Source organism: Antechinus flavipes, chromosome 2, assembly GCF_016432865.1.
Source record: "Antechinus flavipes isolate AdamAnt ecotype Samford, QLD, Australia chromosome 2, AdamAnt_v2, whole genome shotgun sequence".
Classification (NCBI taxonomy): Eukaryota; Metazoa; Chordata; class Mammalia; order Dasyuromorphia; family Dasyuridae; genus Antechinus; species Antechinus flavipes.
This window is the reverse complement of record NC_067399.1, coordinates 146,065,395-146,089,432: the sequence shown is the minus strand read 5'-3', so window position 1 is coordinate 146,089,432 and position 24,038 is coordinate 146,065,395. Positions and strand designations below refer to the sequence as shown.

Sequence of the window (24,038 nt, the reverse complement as noted above, 5' to 3'; positions counted from 1 at the left end):
GTATTGTACATGATGACCAGGTCTTAATGCTGATAATGTGCAAAAATAGTTTGCTTTGTCACAAGCCGCCTGTCCCATTATATATGCAGGTGTGCCAGGCTGACACCTGCTGGGTGCCTAGGGGGCAAGGTACCAGCCCACGGGAAGGTAATAAAGCAGCCTTGAGTCAGCTCTGCTAATGAGCATCACTTGCTGACTGACTCAGCTCAGGAGGAAAGGAGTTCTTTATTCCTTTCTGGCTCCATGCCCCCTCTTGCTCTATCATAGGGCAACCATTGTCAAATGGCTTTCATGTTTGTATCGGCAAAAGAAAAATGAAAAGAAGGTAATCAGAGGGTCGAATCAAGGAGTCCATGGGACATAGTGCTTCCCACAGCTTGAGTGGATAGTAAAGAATCTTGTCAAAGCTATTTGATGGGAATTTTTCCCACATGTATTCCCTTCTTCCTAATTCCATCACTCAGTTCCCACCCTCCTACCTTGAGGTTTTGAATAGCAAAGCCATTGTCTACTTACTGAACTCATTGAAAAGGAAGCCTTTGATCCCTGGAGATGCCACAGAAAGCAATACAGTGGAAAGACTGTGGAACTAGGAGTTGAATCCCGACTCTGTCACTGATTAGTTGTCAGATTTTCGGCAATTTACTTAACCTCTCTGCCCCTGCAGTTTCCTTGTCTATAAAGTAGGGATCATTATGTCTGTCCAGCTTACAGGAGGATTCTAAAGGTGAAAGTGCTTTAAAAGGTACACGATACTATACAAATGTACTGTGTTATTAATGAGCCCCTAAATAAACATTGAGATGTTAAAAACAATTTTAATTAAAAACTCACTTCATTTCTAAGGGTGTTGGCAAGCACATTACCATGGATTGGGTTCAATTATTGTTTCTTAGTTGCTTTACTTTCAGGCCCCAACAGGGCCACACAGTCTTTTTCTTGACATTCCTTTATACTTTAGTGACATCTTCCAAAGTGTGTCATAGCAAAAGTGTGGAAGGTGAAAGTCAAGGAATAACTACATATATATATACATACATATTTATGTATATATATATGTATATGTATATATATCACATCATTTCTGTAAAATACAGGAAATATTATACCCACGGAAAGTACATATAAATATATATATCTGGGATTCAGAGGATGTGGGAACATGCTCAACCTGTGATTTATACTAGGCTTTCATCTGAGTTTTGAAGTAAGTTGAGTGAGGTTCAGAGTCCCTGAATTATGGAAACTCCTGTACAAAAAAGCCCTCCTGCGTCCTCCCCAGATGGTACCCAAGAAAAGTGAACAAGCAAAGAGCCAAGGTTGAAACTAGAGTTTTTTTAGGTTACGCTTCATTCTTTAGTGGTAAATACAGATGGAATAACAAGGGCTTTTGCAGTGGGGTCACAGCCAAAGAGTCTTTATTCCTGTTTTCCATCATGGTCTCTTTGTGTAGCAGGTATTTCTGTAGGTACCATATCATCTCTGTGGGTTGTTTCCTGCCTAGGGAAACAGAATTTGTGAGATAACCTGGGGAGGGGGGAGGGGAGGCATATGGCCCTAAGCACTTCTACAATTGGCAAAAAGCCACGAGACAGGACAGAAGGGGGCATGGAATCTGTATGCTGGCATACATATCTGGAGGGCTTTTCCTTCTTTGTCCCTGAGTTAAAAGCTCACTGGTTGTCATTCAGGGCAGAGGGCAGCGAGCTGCTATTACAATCAGACTGAGACTTTGGGTTTGGGGCTGCCAGACAGTGGGGAGACCCAAGCCTCTGCCAAAAATGGAATTACTTAAATTTGTAGCACTGAAATGTTGAGACAGTAGAGTCTAGTGCTGTGAAGATGGAACTGAAGCAGGGGAGATAGGCAGCTTAGTTGCTTCCCATTGAGCTGGTGAGACAGAAGGTAAGACAGCTCTCACTATGGGACTTTTCTTGCTTTCACTGGTTTATAGTCTGGAAGCATATGCCTCTTCCTTTAACTCTTTCTGCTACAAGCAAATACAGGTAATTTGGGACTTTCCTTCTGGCACCCTGAAGGTGGAAAGACAAGCAAGAGGAAGTTTGAAAACATGATGAGAGGTAGATGATTCTATTTAGGTTTTAGGAGCATTTATTTTCCTTTGATTTTTATCATGTTCAATAAACTATAAAAAAATAAACTATGTGATCGTACTATGGTAGATATTTTCTGACGTCTATCTTCGGCATGTGATAGGGGTAGGAATAGGAAGAGACGCTATTGATTAAGAGAGAAAACTCAAAGAAATGGAGGGGAAGCTCCAAATTATACCCAAGATCTGAATAACATTTAATCTCATCCGTCAGCTAAATTCTGAACCTGGCCAAGTTGTATTTAAACTGTTCAGCAATAATTATTAGTACTTATGCAAGGGATTGGAACAGCATAAGTATTTGTGAGATGCCAAAATGGAGCACCAAACCTGGAGTTTGGAAGACTCATCTTTCTGAGTTCAAATCCTGTCTCAGATAATTATTAACTGTGTGACCCTGTGTGACTCAGTTTCTTCATCAGCAAAAAAGGGATCACAAAAACTCCTCCTTTCCAGAATTGTGAAGATAAAATGAAAAAATATGTATAAAGCACTTAGCAAACCTTAGAGTATTGCATACATTTTAGCCATTATTAGCAAATATTTACTCTCTAGCATGGCAATGTGTCACTAAGTTAATTATCCAGTGAGGGAATGTGATATATAAATTTTCCACTAGATAGAGAGATACTCAATCTACTTGCCAGGTCTCGTTAAGAGTCTCTTAAGCACATGTATGGGAGTAGTATCTCCTCTGACTATCAGAGAGAACTCAGGTTAATACTTGTTGTTCTTTAGTTATGTCCCACTCTTTGTGACCCCATTTTCTTGGCAAAAATATTGCAGTTTTGACATTTCTTTTTCTAATTTATTTTACAGATGACAAAAAAGATTCTAAGAGAAATTACCATTTGCCAAGGTCAGAAAGCCAGTAATTATCTGAGGCAGGATTTGAATTCAGCTTATCCTGACTCCAGATCCAGTGCCATCAGACTGCACATTAGCTAATTTGGATATATTGCAATGCTACTGTTGCAGTGGCCAAATATCATATGCCCAAAATATACATATACAGAATATCACCTGTATGTTTTGAAAGGGAAAGAAGTTCTAAATTATCTTTCTGGCAATCTTTGCTGCCAGTACTATTTTAATAGCTCTTAAATACATGTTTATCATGTTGTTGTTGTTGTTCAGTCATTTCAGTCAAATGTGACTCTTCATGACCCCCTTGGGTTTTGTTTGGGGTTTTTTGGGCAAAAATGCTAGAGTGGTTTGGCCATCTCTTTCTACAGTTCATGAGGAAACCAGGGCCACACATAGCTAGTGAATAGCTGAAGTCAGGGTTGAAGTCAGGAAGCTTTCCTACTCCAGATCTAGTTCTCCATCTATTTCACCACCTTGCTAGCCAAAGTTCTGGAAAAGACCATGATCAAGGTGGGAGAGATACCTGCCAGAGCACGGGACTACAGGCGCCACCAGGTAGCCTGCAACAGCACCTGGTATTCTCTGGTTTGGTCTCCCATTGCCACCAAAGGCCAGAGCACTGTTGCCCAGATTTATTAGGACATACAAGATTCTCTGAAAGGTCACTGAGCTGACACTATATTTAAAGAAATCTTGGAAAATCAAAGCTAGAAAAGACCTTAAAATAAGCTTGTGTTTGAATCACAAATTTTAGGTGAAGGAACCAAAAGAGGTAAAAATTTGCCCAGGGTTGCATAGCTAATTCAGTGACAGAAATGGAGGCAGTGCCCAAGACTCCTAATGCTCAGTCTTAGGTTCTTGTCATTATGTGAGGATCCCTCTCAAAAAGAATTGGTAAGCAAGGGATGGCCCACAGGATAGGCCCAGCAGGAGCAGGTGCCTTGGGAAACCCTTCTACTTTCCTCCTGCTGAATTCTGGTCCTGTCTCTGTCGCTAAAGATAATAAACTTTGGACCTTCCTGAGCCTCATTTTTCTCAGTCAGTAAATTATGTTGAATATATGTTGAATGATTCTAACATTCTATGATGCTGAGCTAAAGAGGATGACGAGAGAGATTGAAGTCAATTTTCTATTCCTGGCAGAAGAAAATGAAGTTTTTAGGGGTGATATGGGAAGAGAGAGAGGATATTTTGCTTGTGAAACAGCTTGGTAGAACAATGAGAGAGTGTTGAACTAAAATATAGGAATACCTGAATTCAAATCTTGCTTTAGACTCATTTCAGTTGTATAGGCCTGCGCAAGTCACTTAAGGTCTCTCAGCCTCAGTTTCTTCAGGTGTAAAATAAGGATCATCAGAGAAATGCAAATTAAAACAACTCTGAGATACCGCTACACACCTGTCAGACTGGCTAAGATGACAGGAAAAGATAATGACAAATGTTGGAGGGGATGTGGAAAACTGGGATACTGATGCATTGTTGGTGGAATTGTAAACACATCCAGCCATTCTGGAGAGCAATTTGTAACTATGCTCAAAAAGTTATCAAACTGTGCAAACCCTTTGACCCAGCTGTGTTTCTACGGGACTTATATCCCAAAGAGATTTTAAAGAAGGGAAAGGGACCTTTATGTGCCAAAATGTTTGTGGCAGCCCTGTTTGTAGTGGGCAGAAACTGGAAACTGAGTGGCTGCCCATCAATTGGAGAATGACTGACTAAGTTATAGTATATAAATGTTATGGAATATTATTGTTCTGTAAGAAACGATCAGCAAGATGATTTCAGAGAGGCCTGGAGAGACTTACATGAACTGATGCTGAGTGAAATGAATAGAACCAGGAGATCATTGTACACAGCAACAAGAAGATTATGTGATTATCAAGTGTGATGGACATAGCTTTTTTCAACAATGAGATGATTCAGGCCAGTTCCAATGATCTTGTGATGGAGAGCCATCTACACCCAGAGAGAGAGAACTGTGGGAACTGAGTGTGGATCACAACATAGCATTTTCATTTTTTTAGTTGTTGTTTGCTGGCATTTTATTTTCTTTCTCATTTTTTCCTTTTTGATTTGATTGCAGTAACACAATTATCTTGTATAAATGTGTATGTATATATTGGATTTAACATATATTTTTATCATGTTTAACATTTTTTTTCTTTTTCTTATTTTATTCATCTTTTTGATATAGAAAATGTCAATATTGAAGTCAGTCTTTCCATTTGTATATCAGCTTATTGGACAAAATTATTACATCTACATTAGATATGGTAGGGCACTTCTATAATTCTTTTTTAAAAATTTTAATTAAAGCTTTTTATTTACAAAGCATATGCATAGGTAATTTTTCCAACATTGACCCTTGTATACATGTTTAACATATATTGGACTATTTGCCATCTAGGGGAGAGGGTGAAGAAGAGGGGGGAAATTGGAACATAAGATTTTGCAAGGGTTAATGTTGAAAAATTATCCATGCATAGATTTTGAAAATAAAAAGCTTTAATAAAAACAAAATAAAAATAAAATGGGGATCATAAGATCACCTACTTCCCAGAATTGTGGCAAGGATCAAATCAGTTAACATGTACTATGTAAATGCTAATTATTGTTTTTATTATTATTTTTTCTAATTCCATCTTGCCCTCTGGAAAAAAAAAGTTTCTTAATTATCTAGAATTAAAGATCTGTTTATTTCTCCTGTCCTCCTTAAGAAGTTCCACCAACCAATGGGGCTGAATAATCCCTAGCCTTCTCTTAGTGAGTCATTTTAAACTGACTTTCTGAGAAGAGTAGGTATTGAGCAAAGAGTTTGGTCATTGGAATTCAGGGAGGAGAAACTGGGCATAGTGACAGACAACTAAAGATGAAGTAAAGAAAGAGGCTGAGCAAAGGTGAGAATGGTGAAGATTCTAAGCCCAGGCACATGGGGCATCAGGATCAGTTCTAGACAGCTGGGAATTGCTGAGTATAGATGGAGTGATTGGGAGTCCAGGATACTGTTGGCAGAGAGAGGGGAACAGTGAAGATTACAGAGAACAAAAGAGACTTGAGCACAGATGGCAGGAAGCTCCTGTGTTCAAAAGCATTAAGAGGGGCAGCAGAATCAGGATGGCAGAGTACAGGTGGCAACCCAGCTGAACTCTCCCAATATTTCCCTCCCAACAACCTTAAAATAATTCCTCAAATCAAATCAAATTTTGTAGCAGTAAAGCCAATAAAAGGTTTTTCTGGCCTAAGACAACTTAGGAGTTTGATAGGAGAGACCTGCCCAAAATGCAGCAGCAGCTTTTGGAGCCCTCAGCCCAAAGATGGTAAAGAATGGGGGAGGAGGGCGGAAAATATCACACAAATTGTCTGAAAGAGATCACAAGGACCCTTTGTTAACACTAGGCTCAGCTAGTGCTCACTGGCAACCTCATTATCCAAAGCTGTTTGGATTACAGTGCCAGAGTGGAGAGGAGCACATGTGGTTGATCACAAGGGAATAAGGGACCCTTCCTGGGTAAAGACTAGAGCACAAAAGAGCAGTGACCACATCTCTCCCAGGATCACGCCACTTGGAAGCAACAAAAATTTGCAGACCTTCAGGACTAGCTTTTAAAAACAGGACCATGAAAAAGACTGAAGTTTGGGACAATGCCTTTCCATAGTCAGGTTTGCAGAGGCCAACTTTAACATTAAGTTCGAAGTCAGGAAATAGGCTGGGAAAAAAATGAGGGGAAAAAAAAAGAACTTGCCCATAAAAAGCTACTACAATGAAAGAAAGACCAAGACATAAAATCAGAAGACAACAATGTAAAAACAGAAATATTAGCAAAACTTCAAAGAGAAATATTAATTGAACCCAAGCCCAACAAGAATTTTTGAGTTAAAGAAAGAGATAATAGTAGTGGTAGAGGAAAAAATATGGGAAAAGAAATGAGAGTACTGCAAGAAAATTATGAAAGGAAAATTAATAGCTTACTAAAAGAGGCACAAAAATTCATTGAAAAAAATATCACTCTAAAAACTAGAATTGACCCAAAGGGAAAAAAAAGATATAAAAACTCACTGAAGAAAAAAAGCCTTAAAAATTAGAACTGGACAAATGGAAGATAATGACTTCATGAGACATCAAGAAACAATAAAACAAAATCAAAAGAATGAAAAAACAGAAGAGAATGTAAAAATGTATCATCAGAAAAATAACTGACCCAGAAAATAGATTGAGATCATTTAAGAATTTTTGGACTGAGAGCCATAATCAAAAAAATATATATAGCCATAATATTTCAAGAAATTATCAAGGTAAACTTCCCTGATACCTTAGATTCAGAAGGTGAAATATAAATGAAATCACCTCCTGAAACAGATCTAAAAAACTCTCAGAAATATTATAACAAAATTCTAGTCCCCAGGCAAGGAAAGAATATTGCAAGCAACAGAAAGAAACAATTCAAAGTTTGTGGTGCCACATTCAGAATCACACAAGATTTAGCAATTTTTCCATTCAAGAAGTGGAGAATTTGGAATATGATATTCCAGAAGGTAAAGGAGCTAGGATTGCAACCAAAAATAAGCTATCCAGCAAAACTGAATATAATCCATCGGGCAGGGAAGGGAATATTGGGAGATGGACATTTAATGAAATGGAAGAGTTCCAAGCACTCCTGCTGAAAAGACCAGAGCTGAATAGAAAAATTTACATTCAAACACAAGACTCAAGAGAAACATAAAAATATTAACAAGAAAGGGTAATCATAATCAAGTTCATTAAAGTTAAGCTGTTTATATTCCCATTTGGGAAGATGATACATGTAACTCCTAAGAACTTTATCAATATAGGGGAAGTTAGAAGGAGCTTTCATAAAAAGAATGGGTATGAGTTGATTATGTTAGGATTATCTCAAAAAAAATGAAGGGTTGAGAAAAAGGGATGCACTGGGAAAAGGGGGAAGAGATCCGTAGAATGGGGAAATTTTTCTAACATAAAAGAGGCACACTTGGAAGCTTTTATGTTGGAGGGGAAAATTCAAAGGGAGACAACACAATGCTTGAACCTCACTCTCATTGGAATTGGTTCAAAGAAAGAAGAATGTGTGTATACACACACACACACACACACACACACACACACAGAGTTGTATATAGAAATACATCAAGTAGGGAAATAGGAGATAAATGGGGATAAAAGAGAAGGGGGTGATTTGATATAAGTAAGAAAAGGTTGAGGGAAACAGTGGAAAATAAAACAGTTTTTTGAGGAGGAATAGGATAAAAAGAGAGAAGGAAAACCAGAAGGAAATAGAATGGAAAGAAATACATTGTAATCATAGCTGGGAATGGGAATGGGACGAACTTACCCATAAAGTGGAATGGATTAAAAATGGATTAAAAATCATAATCCAACAATATGTTGTTTATGAGACATATAGAGATAAAATAAAGGGCTGGAAAAAATCTATTACACTTCAGCTGAAGTAAAAAAGGAATGGGTAGCAATCAGACAAAGCAAAAACAAAAACACATTTAATTTTAAAAGATAATTAGGTCAACTACATTTTGTTAAAAAAAAAAACAGAAAAAAAAATTATAGCATCCTTCTCTGATAAAGACCTCATTTCTTAAATATATAGAGAATGAAATCAAATTTTTAAAAATAAGAACCATTCCCCAGTTGACATATAGTCAACAATTATGAACAAGTTTTCAAAACAAGGAATCAAAAATATCTGTAATCCTATGGAAAAAAAAATGTTTGAAATCACTATTGAAATTCGCATACCCTTTGACCCAGCAATGTTTCTACTGGGATTATGTCCCAAAGTGAACTTCAATGAGGGAAAGGGACCCACATGTGTAAAAATGTTTGTGGCAGCCCTTTTTGTAGTAGCAAGAAACTGGAAACTGAGTGGATGCCCATCAATTGGAGAATGGCTGAATAAATTGTGGTATATGAATGTTATGGAATATTATTGTTTGGTAAGAAATGACCAGCAGGATGATTTCAGAGAGGCCTGGAGAGACTTACATGAACTGATGCTAAGTGAAGTGAGCAGGACCAGGAGGTCATTATACACGGCAACAACAAGGATATGCAAAGATCAATTCTGATGGATGTGACTCTCTTTAACAATGAGATGATTCAAACCCGTCCTAATTGTTCAGTGATGAAGAGAGCCACCTACACCCAGAGAGAGGACTGTGGGAACTGAGTGTGAATCACAACATAGCATTCTTACTCTCTTTGTTGTTATTTGCTTGCATTATGTTTTCTTTCTCAGTTTTTCTTTTCCTTCCTTCTTGATCTGATTTTTCTTGTTCAGCAAGATAACTGCATAAATATGTATACATATATTAGATTTAACATATATTTTAACATATTTAACATGTATTGAACTACCTGCCAGCTAGGGGAGGGAGTGGGGGGAAGAGGGGAAAATTTGGAATAAAAGGTTTTGCCAGGGTCCGTGTTGAAAAATTACCCATTCATATGTTTTGTAAATAAAAAGTTTTAATAAAAAAAATTACTATAAGATAAAAGGAAGACAAATTAAAACAATTCTGAGGTTCTACTTCAAACCCATCAAAAATACAAAATGCTAGAGGGTTGGGAGAAAGTAAGTATACTAATTAACTGTTGGTGGAATTGTGATTGGTTCAACCATTCTGGAGAACAACTTGGAACTATGTCCAATGGGCTACTCTATGCACTCTAAGGACCAGCTATTAGTCTACTAGACCCCTGCTTCTTAAACTAAAGCCTACAACCCTATGCGGGATCTCGTAACTGAATATGGGAGTCATAAAATCATGATTTTTATCAGTAAATGTTTGATTTTTATACCTATTTTTATACACTTATATCCTCAGGGCCATTTAAAAATTTCTCTGTTGAAAAAGGGTCACAAATGGAAAAAATTTAAGAAACCTTGTTCTAGACTACTCCTAAGTTTGTATCTCAAAGATCAAGGAAAAGGAAAAAGAACCAATACGTACAAAAATATTTCTATCAGCTTTTTTTGTGGAGGCAATGAATTGTAAATTGAGGGAATGTCCATCAACTGGAAATAGCTGGACAAGTTGTGACATATAATTGTGATGGAGTACTATTGTGCTATAAGAAAGAATGAAAGGAGGTAGTGTCATAAAAATTAAAAGCATGTCAAGGCCTATATGAACTGATGCAAAGTGAAATAAGAACTGAGAGATCAACAGCAATGTTGTGAGCTCAATTGTGAAAGACTTGACTATTCTGATCAGTTCAATGATCCAAGGCAGTTCCAAAGGACTTGTGATGAAAAAATTCTATCCACCTCCAGAGAAAGAACTGATTAACTCAGTGAAAACTGAAGGATAATTTCTCTCTCTCTCTCTCTCTTTTTTTTTGTTTTGTTTTGCAACATGGTTAACATGGAAATATATTTCCACAATTTTACATATATAACTGATATCATATAGATTATCTTTTCTGTTGGGGAGGGGTAAGAAGAAGGGAGAGAGAATTTGGAAGAAAAAAGTTTAAAGAAAAAGTTTTAAATAAATAAATAATAAAACTTTTTAACGAAGTAAGTACTGAGAAATCCCCAATATTATATTCTTTCATTCATTCTTATCAACTGGGTGATGCCTAAAATGACATCATTAGTATTTATTCCTTTAGTTTAAGTATTTAATCCTGTTAAAATACAAATATCTCGGGAATCAATCCCTATATTTTTGCCTGCTGGCATTTTGGATTTCCTTCACAGGCTAATTGTACAATATTTCAGAGTTCAATTCTTTTTGTACAGCAAAATAATGGTACAAAATAAGTTGGTCATGTATACTTATTTTGTACTTAATTTATACTTTAATATATTTAACATCTACTGGTCATCCTGCCATCTAGGGGAGGGGGTGGGGGGAAGGAAGGGAAAAATTAGAACAAAAGGTTTGGCAATTGTCAATGCTGTAAAATTACCCATGCATATAACTTGTAAATAAAAAGCTATTAAAAATAATTTTAAAAAGACATCATGATAAAGTAAATAAAGGTTTTTCCCCTCAAAAAAAAAATCTCGGGAATGACTATTAGATATACACATTCACCCCTATTCTTTTTACTGTGCTTTGGTTCTGCATTACTATTTATCAGATATTTTGAATTAGATGGAACTAGACATCTCAAACTCAGTATGTCCAAAATAGAATTCACACTCTTTCTACCACCCAGTCTCTCAAGCCCACTTCTCTTATAAAACTCCCTTCGTTGGGAAATGTCATCACCAACCTTCAAGGAGCCCAGGTTTAAAACCTCAGTTATCCTTGACTCTTCACCCTTACTCATCCCAGGTATACAGTCCCCTTCCATCTAGCTGGCCAGAATGACCACCATAACTATCATCTTAGTCCACCATCTTTTGCCTTGACTATTATGATAATCTCCTATTCAATCTCCATTCCTCCAGTTTCTCCCCTTTCCAAGCTATTCTCCACTTAGATGCAAAAGTGATATTCCTAAAGAACAGATCTAACCATTTTACTCCTATGCACTATTAACTAAAGTGATTTCCTATCATTCCTAGGTCCCAATGCAAACTATTCTATTTAGCATTTACAACCTTTCACAGCCTCACTCTGACCTGGTTCTCCTGGCTAATTATATATTACTAACCTTCACACACTCTTCTATTCAGCCAAACTGGCCATCTTATCCTTCTCCCAATGCTTCCCATTTTCTGACACTGTATCTTTGCACAAGTTCTCCATCACTAGAATGCACTCTTTCACCTCTGCCTCTTAAAAATTAGAATTTCCTTCATACATAACTCAGCCTCCCACATGAGACTTTTTATGATCTCCCCATTTTCTAGTGGCCTCTCTCCTAAAACCACATCATACATATTTTGTACATATTGTGTCTTCTATAAAATATAAACTTTTTTTAACTTTAGTTTTTGTATCCTTAGTACCTAACAGTGCTTGATAAATAGAAGGCAGACACTTAAAAAATGCTTGTTGATTAATTAGGAAAGATGACATTTAGCTGCCTTCATTTTCACTTGTAGGGGTCCTCAAACTATAGCCTGCAGGCCAGATGCAGCAGCTGAGGATGTTTATCCCCCTCACCCAGGGCTAGGAAGTTTATTTAAAGGCCCACAAAACAAAGTTTTTGTTTTTACTATAGTCCAGCCCTCCAACAGTCTGAGGGACAGTGAACTGGCCCCCTATTTAAAAAGTTTGAGGACCCCTGCAAGTAATCTGAAAGCAGGTTCCAAATGAATGACAAAGAACATGGGGAGGCTTGGGAATATCTGAGCCCTCTAATGAGAAGAGTAAAAGAGTACAGGGCCTCAAACCAGGGAGCCAGACACAGAAAAGGACACAAAGCAGATAATTTTGGCCAACATCTTTTCTTCCCTCTGTTGCTTTTGCTCCTTTTTCCTGGCTCTCTCCTTCTTTTATTTCTCCCTCTCCCCTGCTGTTCTCTCATTTCAACTACTACTTTTTCTTCTCTCTGGTGCTCTCTTCCTCCATATATTTCTTTTTCTCTCTTCCTCTATCTCTTTCCCCCTTCTTTCTAACTCTTTGTCTCTTCCTCTATCTTTTAACATCACTATATAATCTGAATAATTGTATTTTATTATTTCTTGCATAAGGTTTTATATTCTAATTTTTTCAAATGCCAGCAAACATTTATGAAACATCTACTATATGAAAAACATTGCATTAGCTAAGGTGAAACAATCATGAAAAATGACCCAGACTGCCCTCAAAAAGTTTATTTCATAGTCTCTTAAAGCAGTGCTGCTTAAAACTTTTTCCATTTGTGACCCTTTTTCCTCCAAGAAAATTTTATGTGACCCCCAGGCATATAGCTATACAAATCAAACATTCATTGATAATAAATCATAATTTTGCAACCCCCACACTCATCTATGAGACCCCATATAGGACTGCAAACCATAGTATAAGAAACTGGGTTCTAGAAGCTATAGCATACAATATACCCAAATAAGCATATATAGAAAATAAAAGTAGATATACAGTATAGGGGGAAAGGAGTTCTGTGCATAGAGCTCTTAATTTAGTAACAAAGTGCTTCTTAATTTCAAAAACTAAGTTGTATGCTTTATATTTTTCTTAAAAATAAAAAAATCAATGTTTTTAATCTCAAATATTTTTATTTTAAGGCTTACTATAATGATGATTTTTAAGGTTCACTGTAAAAAGATGATTTTTAATTGATTTTATACCCATGGTCCTTGGCCACTGATAGAGAAACGGTTTTCCATCGCTGATCCAATCTTGGGAATTTAGATTATTGCTCCCTCTAGTGTCACATTGATAGGTTGCATCCTACATCTTTAGAAGAAAATACATTTCCGTGTCTCTGCTTGGTCTGTATCCTGAAGAGATATAAAAAGGGAAAAGGACTCACATGTGCAAAACTATTAGTAGCAGCCCTTTTTTGTAGTGGCAAAGAACTGAACACTGAGCGGATGCTCATCAGGTGAAGAATGACTGAATAAGTTATGGTATATGTATGTCACGGAATATTATTGTTCTGTAAGAAATGATGAGCAGGCTGATTTCATAAAGCCTGGAAAGATTTACATGGGCTGATGGTAAATGAAGTAAGAAGAACAAAGAGAACATTGTACATAGCAACAACAAGATTACATGATGATCAACTGGAATGGACCTGGCTCTTTCAACAATGAGGTGATTCAAGGCAATTCCAATAGACATGTGAGAACCATTCACATCCAGAGAGAAAACTATGGAAACTGAATGCAGATCAAAGTATATTATTTTCACATTTTTGTTGTTGTTTGCTTGTTTTTTTCTTAATTTTTTTTTGCCTTTTGATCTGATTTTTCTTGTTCAACATGACAGTTATGTAAATATGTTTAGAAGAATTGCACATATTTAACCTTTATCAGATTGTTTGCTATCTGGGAGAGGAAAGAAAAGAGGCAGAAAAATTTGGAATACTAGATTTTGCAAAGGCGAATGTTGAAAACTATCTTTGCATAATGATAAATGTTGGAGGGGATGTGGGAAAATTGAGGCACTAATATATTGTTGATGGAGTTGTGAACTGATCCAACCATGCTGAAGAGTAACTTGGAAGTATGCCCAAAAGAGCTATTAAACTGTGCATACTCTTTGACCCAGCAGTGTTACTACTGGGCTTATATTCCAAAGAGATCTTAAAGGAGGGAAAGGGACCTGTATGTGCAAGAATGTTTGTGGCAGCCCTTTTGGTAGTGGCAAGAAACGAGTGGATGCCCATCAACTGGAGAATGACTGAATAAATTATGGTGTATTAATGTTATGGAATATTATTGTTCTGTAAGAAATGATCAGCGGGATGATTTCAGAGAAGCCTGGAGAGACTTACATGAACTGATGCTAAGTGAAGTGAGTAGAACATTGTAAATAGCCACAACAAGATCATGTAGATGATAAACTCTGATGTGACTCTTTTCAGCAATGAGATGATTCAGATCAATTCCAATAGACTCATGATGGAGAGAGTCATCTGCATACAGAGAGAGGACTGTGGGGACTGAATATAAATCACAACATAGTATTTTCACCTTTTTGTTGTTGTTTGCTTTCTTTTCTTTCTCACTTTTTTCCTTTTTTATCTGGTTTTTCTTATGCAGCATGATAAATGTGGAAATATGTATAGAAGAATTGCACATGTGTAACTTACATTGGATTACTTGCTGTTTAGGGGAGGAGGGATGGGGATGGAGGGAGAAAAATTTGGAACACAATGTTTTGCAAAGGTGAATATTGAAAACTATCTTTGCATATATTTTGAAAATAAAAAGCTATTGTTAAAAAATAAAGAAAGGGGGCAGCTAGATGGCAAGTGGATAGAGCCTCAGTGCTGAAGTTAGGAGGACCTGAGTTCAAATTTGGTCTCAGACACTTAATACTTCCTAGCTATGTGACCCTGGGCAAGTCACTTAATCCCAGCTGCCTCAGGGGAAAACAAAAAAAAAAAACAAAAAACAAAAACCTCTGACCAGGTACCTATGTTAGCAGTGAGTTTAAGAACAAAAGTGACTCTTCAAACATTGCTCTTTCAATGGACTATCCTGATGAGCCCCATATTGCTCTCCCCAGGGCTTATAGAGTGTGTGATTTCAGGGCCCAAACAAGGCGACTGGAACAAAATGGTGTTAGAGAGTTAGAGAATTCAGAAACTTGGGTCCTAATCCTGCCTCTGTCAATTACTGGCACTTGATCTGGCCATAAATTAAAGTTAGATGTTGAGTCACATCACCCCAAAATTTGCCTACACAAATATAGAGATCTGAATGCCTCTCCCACTAATAGGGGTATTTTCTGAGTGTGTCCTTGCCACATTGAGATGAAGTTCTGAAATGGATGTGGAGTATGAGTCTTATTCAGTCTTAGAGATCATCTTAATCTTCCTTTCTGAGGTTTCATAACTCTAAGAGATCTTGGCTTCTTGAAATCAGAAGCAGTGAGGATATACACTATAACTACTCTATCATTGCAGGACCTGGAGAGGAAGTTAGGGCGATTCCTAAATTAAAATTTCCCATGTAGCTGTAGACATGTTCCTTCCTACTTCCCTGTCCCTTTGATTAAGTCAAGATTGCAAGAGATAAAATTAATTTTTTTTTACCCATAATTCCTTCCAGTGGTATGCTAGAGGCATCTCAGACCAGCTTGGGAAAGCCAATGGTTAAATTTTCAATGTGAACATTTATTCCTTATCAGTTGGGAAATGATGGAAATTTATTGTTTTGATTTATTTAATTTGATTTATTGTTTTGTGTATTGCCTAGGGTTAAGAAAATTATAAAGAAAATATTATTAATGCAGATTAAACTCAAAATTGGATCCTGCATACATTTTGTTCTTCCTAGAGAGCCAACATGACTCTATTATCATTCCTACTCAGTCCTATCTCCTCATAGTCCATATTGTTCTCTGTCCTTCTATATTCTTTAGAACTTACTAGCTATCATCAAACTCTCTTTATCCTAGATCTCTTCAATTCATATTCTTTCCATTTTCTTAGGATAATAGAAACCTAATTCTATTAGAATTAATAGAATCATTCTATTAATAATTCCTTAAAATTCCCCAGAAGATAGTGAATCTCCTGCCACCATATCTAATGCAGGGTCTTTCTTCCTTTATGTTCCTTGAAGCATGGAGAAAATAGAGGGATACTCCTTGATCTTTACTTTCATTTTCAATCTGCGTTTTTGCCACCATCACTCAGTAATTTGTTCTTCTTGGAGGTTCACTTCATCTTTATTACCTGACTCAATTTCTTATTGCAGTTTTCTCAATGTCATTCTCCCTCCTTTCTCAAAAAATACAACACCTGGCTCAAAAACCTTCCTCTCTTCCCTAACTACTGTCCTGATATTAAAAGACTTTAATATACATGTTAATATTGTTGTTGTTCTGTTATCTCAATTGTTTGTGACTCTTCATGATACCATTTGGGGTTTTCTTGGGAAAAATACTAGAGTGGTTTGTCATTTCCTTCTCTAACTCATTATTACAGGGGAAGAAACTGAGGCAAACCAGATGAAATTTGTTGCCCAGGGTCATACAGCTAGTAAATGTCTGAAACCATGTTTGAATTCAGGAAGAAATGTAGCACTCTATCCACTGTGTTAACTATCTGCCCATATTCCCCTGATTTCAAGTTCATTCTCCTAAACTTCCCTGGTATCCATCTCCACTGTACCTCTGCTTACAAGGTTTGATCTGACCTTTGATTATACTTTTGATATGACCATAAATGTTCCATTGCCACTATCAAGAATTCTTAAATTCTTCTCTTCAACTACAACTTCCTACTCTTCAGTCTATTTCTTTGCCTCACTCTCCCTAAACCTATTCTTCATCCTTTCCTTAGCTTTTAGCCCTGTTCTCCCAGGCCATCATTCTTCCTTTGCTCTCACTTTTTGAGCCTTATAGTCTCCATCCTCTGGATGATCTGTTCAACCAAACACTACCAGCTCCCCTTAAATCCCTTGGTTCCTTGTCCATTTGTCCTTTGCCAACACTTTTGCTACCTCCACCATCTGCCTTCAACCTTCGTATTTGTGGTTGTTGAACAATTCTGACTGGGATCATTACAAATCTATATTATGTAATCTCCATTGGACCTTGACTACTCAGTAACAGGTTTGGTTTTTTTACTCTTCTCTAATGGACTCTTTATCACATTTATCTCCACTGGACCTTTCCTGCTCAATGATAATTTTTTTTTTTTTTTTACTCTTCTCTGATGGATTCTTATCACATTTTCCAGAATAACTACTCCAGATCTTCTCTTCATTCCCCCACCATGACCTCTATTGTCCCTTCTCGACAGAATACTTTGCTTCTTAGATTACTAAGAATATAGAAGCCAGACATGAGTTTCCTCTTCTTCCCTCACTCTTTGTTCTTTTGCTTTAGTCTCTGCTGGAGAAGTACCTTTTCTTCTTGCCAACGCTAATATACCTTTACTTGTGCTCTTTATTCCATCCCCATCCATTTCTTCCAGTAGCTTTCCCCTTTAAAAATTCCCTCACTTTATCTTCTCTTCAATTTCTCCTTACATACCCACCCACAACCCAATTCTTAAAATCTTTACACTTGATCTTGCCAGTCCCCCTAATTACTATCTTATGTTTCTTCTTTCTTTCACATCCAAACTTCTAGAAAGGGTTTTCCTTATTTTTCTTTCATTTCTCAGGCTTTTGCTTTAAGCTTACCTCTCAACCCAGACTCTCTTCAAAATCACCAGTGATCCCTTAAATGCTAAATCCATCAATCTTGTCTTAGTCCTTCTTTGGATCTTTCTAAATCTTTTCACTGTCAACCACTCCCTCTTCATAGACTTTTTTCCTCTTTGATTTCTCTGTCATTGAGACAAAATTGCATAAAGTCATTAGCCTCACTCTTGTCTTCCAGAGTCATCCAAGTCCAGTACTAAGACAAGTTGGGACAGCTGGGGTGGCCCAGGATGCAGTGGCTGACCTTGTTGGCTTGGAAATCTGACTAAGCTCTGAACACTTCACAGAGTCTGCTTCAGCTATCTTTATGTCCACTGTTACAAAATTATCTCATCTACCATTCTGCTGGGCAAGTCAGATGCCTGAGCTGTAGACATCCTCCTAATTCACTGATGACGGGTCCTCAAACTATATAATATGAATAATAATAATAACTAGCATTTACATCACATTTTAACATTTTCATACTGGTTTAAATGTTACCCATTTGTGACTCAGAATAATCCATGAATGGTGCTTTTGATATTCTCTCACAGCACCAGTCTGAGAAAAGCTAAATCATTTGCCCAGGCTCATATAGCTAGTAAGTATCAGGGAGGATTTGAACTCAGATCTTCCTGATTCTAAGTCCAGTGCTTTATCCACAACAACACATAACTGCTAGTTATGGGCATACTACAAGACTCAGACTTATATTTTCTTTTCTTTTTTTCCTCAAGATTTCATCAACTCTGATGTATTTCATTGTTTCTTTACAGCAAATGATGGTCAAATCTATGAGTCACTTCTAATCTTTTCCCTGAATTCCAGTCCTAAATTACCATCTGCCTAAGTATCACTACCTTGAAAGTCCAGGTAGTTCAAGGACTAGTGACATCATAGGATGATGTCTTGACTTTTGAATGAATTGGATTTAAGTGAGGCAGAGTTCAGTATAACCAGAATAGCCTTATTATCTTCTCTGTACCCTCCCAGTTAATTTCTTCTCCAAATTTTCCCATTTCTGTTAAGAACCTCACCATCCTTCCTATCACTCAAGTTCATAACTTTGGAAGCCATCCCAATTCTTCACTTTCCCTCTCAATGTCAGTTGATAACTCTTGTTGATTTTAATCTCCACATCTCTTACTTCTGTACTCTTTCCTTCATAACCTCTGCCCCAGTTCAAGCCCTTATCAGCCTCACCTGGAGTATTGCAATAATCTCTTAATTCCTTCCCCACCCACCCCTTATTTTTTTCATTTCCAGTTTCTTCTTGATATTTCTTTCAAATACTCAAATATTAAAATAGACCTGTGATTTAATCTATTTGAATATTCCCTCTACTGAGGGAAATCAAAATCTATCCATGCCTGCTCATCATTCTGTCCATGTCCTTCCCTGAGTTTTTACTGCAGTGAGAATTGGAAGCATTTCTTCCTGACATTTTGAGGGTTCCAATAGATCACCTTTGACTATTTGTTCCCACGTGTATCCTGCCCCTCAATCTGAAGTGTCATCCTCCACATAGCTACTAAATTAATATTATTCCAATAGACTCATAATAGTAGAAATCATTTATGTAGCATTTTAGGCTCCTACGAAGTGCCTTTACATATATTGCATCAACTCTGTCAGGTAGGTGCTATTATTTCTATTTTTGAAGTTCTGAGTGGGCTACTGCCCTAATAAAAAATTTCAGTGACTTCCTATTACTTCTACTATAAAATATAAAATCCTTACCCTGGCACTTAAGGTCCTCTAGGCATTTCTTTTTTCCAGTCTTATTTCATTGTACTCTCTCCCTTTTATATACTCTTTCTGCTCTAATCAAACCTGCTTGTAGTTTTTCATCCCTTCTTCACATATGGATTCAAGTCCTTCCCCTGTCCCAAATGCACTGTCCTGCCTCCCTCTTCCAGTCCCTACTTCTCTTAGGTATCATTATTTTCCCTGATCTCCCCAGTTGTTAACATCCTATTTCTCTTGAATTTGTTTTGTTTACTTACCTAGGCATGAGCTATTTCTCCACAACTGTTTTTTCATTTTGGCTTTGTAACTCGGGGCTTAGCACAATGTGTTCAGGTTTTTAATAAATATTTATTTATCATTATAATAAACTGAACAGAACTGTTGAGCCCTGTTCCTTCCTCTAGTCCTTCATTCTTATAGGATAACACTATATGACTCTTATAGGGTAATACTTTTCAGGCTCTCCCAAAAGAGAATTTTGCATTTAGGGTTGCTAAGAGTCAATTCCCTTCCTTTTAGACTTCCATGGTTTGAATAATTCAAAGCTGGGGTGGAATAAAAGGCTCAGGTTAGAAGCAGCTAGGTGGCGCAGTAGATAGAGCACCAGCCTTGAAGTCAGAAGGACTGGAGTTCAAATTTGATCTCAAACATTTAACACTTCCTAACTGTATGACCCTGGGCAAGTCATGTAAACCCAGTTGTCTCTCCTGCCACCCCATTTCTCTCCTCCTTCCCCCTCCCCCCCAAAAAAAGTGTTCCTAAATTCCTAGATTCCTGGATTTAGGAAGACCAGAGTTCAAAAACGTCCTCAGAAATTTCTACGACCCTGGGCAATAGCTATCTGTCACAGTTTCCCCAACTGTAAAATGAGAATAATAATAGCACTTACCAATCTGAGTTGTTGTAAGGATCAAATGATGTAACAATTATAAAGCATTTAGCCCAGTGCCTGGCACATAGTAGGAACTATATAAATGTTAACTAATCTTATTATGATGATTAAAAATGGAATAATACCTCTTACTTCCTAGTGCTGCTGTGAGTATAAACTGTGATAACATAAAGCACTTTGTTTTAAAGTACCATATAATAATAAGTCTTGTTACTAGTAAGAATACTTACATTATCCTGATAACAATTATTATTCCTTGAAGCTTTTTTGGGCAGCTAGGATTTCTTCTCATGAAGCCCTTTGGATTTTAGGAAGAACTCAGTAGGGTTAGGAATGTCCTCCTGCACAAGAAGGCAGTCAAAATAAAAAGGTGAAAAATAGAACCATCCTGTAAATCAGAGACAATTCGTTCTTCCCCTTTCATATTGTTCTCTTTCTTCACCCACCTTTCTCTCCTTCCCACATTTCTCTTCCCACTCTAGTTTTCTATGCCTGCCTCGTCTAACTCTGTTCACCTCTCTCTCTCTCCCCCATATTTATTTTCCACCATCTGTCTCTGCCTTATGTTCCTTGTTCCACATTCCTCTCCACACTCACGTGGCTCTCTCCATTTCTCCCCCTCCTCTAATAATTTATGCATTGGGGCTAATCCTCTTTCTGTTTCTAGTAGCAAAAATGTCCTCCTCCCCCAAAATCCATTGTGAATTGAGGGGCAATCTGAGACCAGGGCCCACATTTTAATGTAATTATAGATGGATTTTTTAAATTGAGTATTTTAAAATCAGAGGTGAGCAGTCAGACTATTTAGGATCAGATACTGTCTGTCTTCACTATGAAAATGTTCATTGTGAATCCTTGAATCTAGTGAAAGTGATAAGAATACAAGTTTTGAGCTAATGTGGAACCCAAAGAGTTACAACAAAAGGGTTGTATAGAGTTTAGAGGATTTGAGAAAACTTAAGAAAAAGGGCGGGGAAGAGGGGACAGCTGCTAGTGAAAAGTGCCCCAGAGCAAAAGCCAAAGAGTGGAGGCAGAAATCAAAAAGGATCCCCAGGGGCACAGCCCCATGGGTATCACCCAAACTGCTGAGGCAGATGGCTTCAGTGACCCAGAAGTCAAAGAGGTCAAGCAAGCATGGAAGTCAAATAAAAAAGTACTTTCCTCTTCTGGGGACCAAAAGGGATTAAAAGAAGCCAAAGGGTTGGGTTAGAACCTGGAAAGCAAGTGTGGATTGGAATTAAAAGCTGTAACCCTTAGGGTTGGGGCTGAAAAGGGTGTGGAAGGGCCTGTGGAGGAGAAAAGAGCTGTGATTGCAGGGGAACCTGGAAACCAATGCTTAATCCTTTAAACCTGTGCCAAATTCACAGTAAAAAGAAGCCTGTTTCTCAACCAGACATAGTTTGTTGTACACTGGATAGTCTTTTGGTCTTGATTTCTGCCTTTTCCCCTCCCCCATCAAGAATATCATTCGGTTGTCTGGGTTTTCTCCAGTTAGTATTTTCCCCCATTAAAAAAAAAATCCTGAATATTTTTGTCATGCACTTGTGCAGATATATTAGAGTGAAAGGGATCAGGAAATAGGGGTCCTTGCAAAGCAAAGAAATTGCTTCCCTTTGCTTTCCTTATGGGGAGTCATCACAGAAAGTTATACAGAAATCCCTAGACAGGACATGAAAAGCCAGATGGGGAATGCCATAAAATTATTTAGCTGACATCCTTTGTCTAGAGCAAGACTTCTTAAACTTTCTACTCCCAATCTTTTTCACTTGAGAAATTTTTTATGTGTCCTAGAATATATAGGCATATAAAATGGATGTGCAAAACAAAAATGTACTGATAATAAATCATAATTTTGCAATCCCCAAATTCAGACCCATATTTGGGTCATGAAACAGTTTAAGAAGCTTTGAAGGGGAGGTAGTTAGATGGCACATTGGCCCTGAAATTAGGAGGATTTGCGTTCAAATTCAACCTTAACACTGCCTAGTTGTGTGAGCTTGGGCAAGTCACTTAACTTTAATTGCCTCATCCCTCTCAAAAAAAAAAAATTAGTAAAGAAGAAGCAGCAGCTTTGGAGGGCTTTGTTGTCTTACTCTTTTCTTTCCCTTCTATCGTTCACTCAGCAGCTCTCTTTCCTAAATTGTTCCCCTTTGAAGAAAGTGCTGGATAGAACATGGACTTGGCGTCAGTAACACTGAACTTCAAATCTTTTCTCAGATCCTTAATAGTTGGGTGACCTTGCACAAATTACTCAGTCTTTTTCAACATCAATTTTCCTATCTCTATAAAATGGTATCAGTTTTCCTATCTATAGCTATAAAATGGGGACAAAACACCCATCTCAGAAGGTTGTTGTGAGGATAAAATGGGATCAAATATGTAAATATGCTTTGCAAGCCTTAAAGATAGAGAAAAAAATGTGAAGCAAGGAAATAGTAATAATAGCTAATATATCTTATTAGCTATTATTACTATTTTCTTGCTTCACATTTTTTTCCATCCTATATATCTTCCACAGTCTTAGTTTTCACCTCTCTCCCCTCCCAAATTCTGTCAACTGGATCAGTTCCCTAAGATATCCCTTCCTTTCTAGCCCCTAAATGTCTCCCTTACTTTATCACATTTTTCCTACTATTATCTCCTGCCCCCACACATGCCTTTCCATTCCACATATCTAGTCCTTGAGAGTGTTTATACCACATACATGTTTTTCTCTTTCCTCATTTCTCTCTTCTTCTGTCATAAATTCTATTAAAGTAGCTTCTGAGAATTCAAGACTTTGGCTATGGCATCCCAGGTCTGGATTCCACTTCTAGAGATTCTCTCTCCGTGCTCCCTCCAAACAAAATCCTAGTCAATAGATCCAGGTAATCTTGAGCTCCAGTGGATACATAGAATCCCGGATTTGGAATTAGGAAGGAATAGGTTCCTCAGTCTCTGCTTCCTATATTTACCAGCTGGGTAGGGCAACTTTAATTACTCTGAACTTCGGCTTCTTCATCTGTAAGATGGGAATAATAAAAGCCTCTACAAGGTTGTTGTCAGGATCAAACATGTGGTTTCACTTTGCTATTTTACAAATGAATTTGAAAGCAATCCTAAAGTGTAGGAGATAATTTAACCATTCAATGACCACATAAAAGAAAATTTATTAGTGTGCTAATCAGATTATTATAAACTATTAAGCACAAGTAATTTATTAAACCTATCCTTTTTTAAGAAGTGGCTAGTGTGAAAATAATGTAAGAACTGCACATTTTGAGTTCTGGTTATTTTTCCCTTATAACATAGAAAAACATATAAAAATTAGAAAAAAGCTAATATGCAAGACTAATATGCCTTATCTATCTATGAAATGGATCTCAGGGATATAACTGCTTCTCAGAACTTTAGAATATTTTATCTAGGGGCAGCTAATTGGTGTAGTGGATAGAGCACCAGCCCTGAAGTCAGGAGAACCTGAGTTCAAATCTGTCCTCAAACACTTAAGTCACTTAACCCCCCTTGCCTCAGGGGAAAAATAATATTTTATCTTATATACTTATATATATAAATATAATATATTTAAATTGCTCCTCTGTTAAAGATATATTTATGAAATTGAAGTGTTTTAATAATAGTTCTAGCCTTTTTACCTGCAGGTCAACTGTAATAAAATAAGATTATAATCTTT

The 24,038-nt window shown here is 37.2% G+C and overlaps 1 long non-coding RNA gene across 2 annotated transcripts; it reads right to left on the bottom strand.

Annotated features, from left to right (window-relative positions):
- Positions 1 to 13,111: 13,111 nt before the first annotated feature.
- LOC127548356 (uncharacterized) lies at positions 13,112 to 23,352 on the bottom strand. Of its 2 annotated transcripts, XR_007950366.1 has the most exons (3): positions 23,070 to 23,352; positions 20,596 to 20,706; positions 13,112 to 13,356 (listed from the first exon to the last, which is right to left on the bottom strand). It is a non-coding gene; the product is annotated as an uncharacterized LOC127548356 (long non-coding RNA). The 2 variants fall into 2 exon arrangements; XR_007950365.1 differs by lacking the exon at positions 23,070 to 23,352 and having other exon boundaries at positions 20,596 to 20,999.
- Positions 23,353 to 24,038: the final 686 nt, after the last annotated feature.